A 4,270-nucleotide genomic window follows, 5' to 3' on the forward strand; every position below is an offset into this window, starting at 1 on the left:
TAAACAGGTGGGTGGCACCTGAGGCCTTGGCTACACTCGCGGATTCACAGCGCTGCAGCGGCAGTGCTGTGAAGCACGAGTGTAGTCGCGCCGCCAGCGCTGGGAGAGCTCTCTCGCAGCGCTGCAAGTACTCCACCTCTCCGAGGGGAATAGCTTGCAGCGCTGCGAGCGAGCGTGCAGCGCTGCAGGCGCTGATTACACTGGCGCTTTACAGCGCTGCACTTGCTGCGCTCGGGGGTGTGTGTGTTTTTTCACACCCCTGATCGCAGCAAGTGCAGCGCTGTGAATTGCCAGTGTAGCCAAGGCCTTAGAGACTAACAAATTTATTAGACCATAAGCTTTCGTGGACTACAGCCCACTTCTTCTGAAACCAGGTATATACTGTCAGTTTCTGAATGTACTGACAAAAACAGTTGTGCATGACGGTCATATTTACTCAGGACATGTCAGTCTACAGGATCTTAGTTTGAAATTTGCTTTAAAAATATTTCATTAGTGAGTTGGTGAAGATTATAAAATCACATCTCTAAAAAATCCTTGCATAGATTTTTAGATGCACAATCATCTTTAGCCTTAAATGCTTGGATCTTCAGACATATGATTTTTTAAATAAATCCTTCAAAAGACCTCCCTTATCTAAAATACACATGTTAATTACTATAGTAAAAAAACTTACTTCCAAAGTCTTCCAGTCCTTCCTGCTCATCCATTTCTCCCTTCACCCCTCTCCCCCAACCCCCACTGAAGAGAGCCCTTAAACGGACAACAGCCCTTTGCTTCCAGATAGCTGGACGAAGAGTTTCCCCTTCTTTACTTCTGACTATCTTTTGATGAACTAGTTTTAAGCAAAATCAGTACCTTAGTAAGATATAAAATCCTTTGTTATGCCTACAATCTTTGGAAACATATTTTTTAAAGTTGGTGAAATTTCATAAACGTGTATTGTTATAGAGATCACACACAGTAAATTAGTGTTCCCTTTTTCTAAAAGCAATGAACATTGTTATGAACAAACTAAACCTCTGTAACTGATAAACTGAAAATATTTTCTGTTTCAGTGAGTTAAATATGTAGTAATCTGGAATGATAACTTTATGAAGGTTTAGAGTACATGTAAAATATAAAATCAGCTTAGAAATACTGATTAAGAAAATGTAAAACAGAAAAGAGCTGCATCATGTATTCCATAATATTTAATGTTGTATTCAGAAAGACAGCTTACTCACCCGTACTACAAAGTTTTTGCAAATAAATGTCTGACAAACTTCAGGGCATATCAAAAAACCTGTGACTGACATTTTTTATTCCCAAGTTTAGTGCTTTTAATTAGGTACCTTCTGCATGTCCATTTCACGTGAGGGAGAAGATACAGGGATCTCCGTGGGGAACTGTGACTCTAAGCCACCGTGAGGCGGGACGGGCATCTTGTTATTCTTTCTGCTTTGTGCCTCCGCCCCCGCCGGGCTGCAAGCTCAGGCTGCCGTCAGGCATAGGGGCACCAGTTTAATAATAATGCATAGGGCCCCATAAATCCTAAGGATGGCCCTAGGGGGAGCCAAAAAGCGGTGCCCTGGCTTGGCAGGGAGGAACCGCCTTCCGGAGACACCAGAGAGCCAGAACGTCGGCTTGTGGGGGCAGCGAGCCCCCACCATGGAGGAGCCGGTGCGGCGCGGGGGGGAGGAGCCCTGCAAAGGTGGCAGCGCCGCTAGCGGGGAGCAGCCGTGCCCCTTGCCCCTCCTGCCCAGGTTGCGGACAGTAGTCCCCCCGGGGGCGCCTGCAGCTGCAGCAGATGCATGCGGGCAGAGGCCCCCGTGCGCCCCCCAGCTCCCCCATCGCTGTGCTCGGGGTCTGCGGCTCCCGGGCATGTGAGCCACTGCCGGGGCGCGGAGCCCGGAGCCTGCTCTTGGAGTGGCAGCAATGGTGGCAGCTCACACTCCCGGGAGCCGCAAAGCCTGAGCGCAGCGAGGAAGGAGCCGGGGGACGCATGGGGTCCACTGCCCGCATGCATCGACTGCAGGGAGCAACAGTGACACTTTGTGGCCACGCGGGGTAATGCACGAGCATTTCCTTAAGGAGCAACAGTGACACCATATGGCTATGCGGGGTAATGCACACAGCATTTCCTTCATGGAGCAACAGTGACACCATGTGGTCATGCGAGGTAATGCCCAGAGCATTTTCTGCAGCGAACAACAGTGACACTGTGTGGCCATGTGAGGTACTGCACAGGGCATTTCCCTCATGGAGCAACAGTGACACTGTGTGGCCACATGGGGTAATGCACACAGCATTTCCTTCATGGAGCAACACTGACACTGTGTGGCCACCGAAGGTAATGCACAGAGCATTTCCTTCATGGAGCAACAGTGACACCATGTAGCCACGCGAGGTAATGCACAGAGTATTTTCTGCATCGAACAACAGTGACACTGTGTGGCCATGTGAGGTAATGCACAAGTCATTTCCTTCATGGAGCAACAGTGACACTGTGTGGCCATCGAAGATAATGCAGAGAGCATTTCCTTCAAGGAGCAACAGTGACACCATGTGGTCATGCGAGGAAATGCCCAGAGCATTTTCTGCAGCGAACAACAGTGACACTGTGTGGCCATGTGAGGTACTGCACAGGGCATTTCCTTCATGGAGCAACAGGGACACTGTGTGGCCACGTGGGGTAATGCACAGAGCATTTCCTTCATGGAACAACAGTGACACTGTGTGGCCACACGGGGTAATGCACAGAGCATTTCCTTCATGGAACAACAGTGACACTGTGTGGCCACGCGAGGTAATGAACAGAGCATTTCCTGAATGGAGCAACAGTGACACCGTGTGGCCACCCAAGGTAATGCACAGAGCATTTCCTTCATGGAGCAACAGTGACACTGTGTGGCCACGTGGGGTAATGCACGAGCATTTCCTTCATGGAGCAACAGTGACACTGTGTGGCCACGTGGGGTAATGCACGAGCATTTCCTTAAGGAGAAACAGTGACACTGTGTGGCCACGTGTGGTAATGCACAGAGCATTTTCTACATGGAGCAACAGTGACACCGAGTGACCACGCAGGGTAATGCACGAGCATTTCCTTAAGGAGCAACAGTGACACTGTGTGGCCACCGAAGGTAATGCACAAAGCATTTCCTTCATGGAGCAACAGTGACACTGTGTGGCCATCGAAGATAATGCAGAGAGCATTTCCTTCAAGGAGCAACAGTGACACCATGTGGTCATGCGAGGTAATGCCCAGAGCATTTTCTGCAGCGAACAACAGTGACACTGTGTGGCCATGTCAGGTACTACACAGGGCATTTCCCTCATGGAGCAACAGTGACACCATGTAGCCACGCGAGGTAATGCCCAGAGCATTTTCTGCAGCGAACAACAGTGACACTGTGTGGCCACGTGAGATAAAACACAGAGCATTTCCTGCATGGAGCAACAGGGACACCATGTGGTCATGCGAGGTAATGCCCAGAGCATTTTCTGCAGCGAACAACAGTGACACTGTGTGGCCATGTGAGGTACTGCACAGGGCATTTCCTTCATGGAGCAACAGTGACACTGTGTGGCCACACGGGGTAATGCGCAGAGCATTTCCTTCATGGAACAACAGTGACACTGTGTGGCCACGCGAGGTAATGAACAGAGTATTTCCTGAATGGAGCAACAGTGACACCGTGTGGCCACCCAAGGTAATGCACAGAGCATTTCCTTCATGGAGCAACAGGGACACTGTGTGGCCACGTGGGGTAATGCAGTGACCATTTCCTTAAGAAATAACAGTGACAGTGGGTGGCCACGTGGGGTAACGCAAAAACCATTTTCTACATGGAGCAACAGTGACACTGTCTGGCCACGCGAGCTAAAGCACAGAGCATTTACTTCATGGAGCAAGAGTGACACTGTGTGGCCATGCAGGGTAATGCACAGAGCATTTCCTTCATGGAAGAACAGTGACACTGTGTGGCCACGCGAGGTAATGAACAGAGCATTTCCTGCATGGAGCAACAGTGACACTGTGTGGCCACCCAAGGTAATGCACAGAGCATTTCCTTCATGGAGCAACAGTGACACTGTGTGGCCACGCGAGGTAATGCACAGAGCATTTCCTGCATGGAGCAACAGTGACACTGTGTGGCCACGCGAGGTAATGCACAGGGCATTTCCTTCATGGAGCAACAGTGACACTGTGTGGCCACGCGAGGTAATGCACAGAGCATTTCCTGCATGGAGCAACAGTGACACTGTGTGGCCACGCGAGGTAATG

The sequence above is a fragment of the Chrysemys picta genome, unplaced genomic scaffold (genome assembly GCF_011386835.1).
Source record: "Chrysemys picta bellii isolate R12L10 unplaced genomic scaffold, ASM1138683v2 scaf191, whole genome shotgun sequence".
Classification (NCBI taxonomy): domain Eukaryota; kingdom Metazoa; phylum Chordata; order Testudines; family Emydidae; genus Chrysemys; species Chrysemys picta.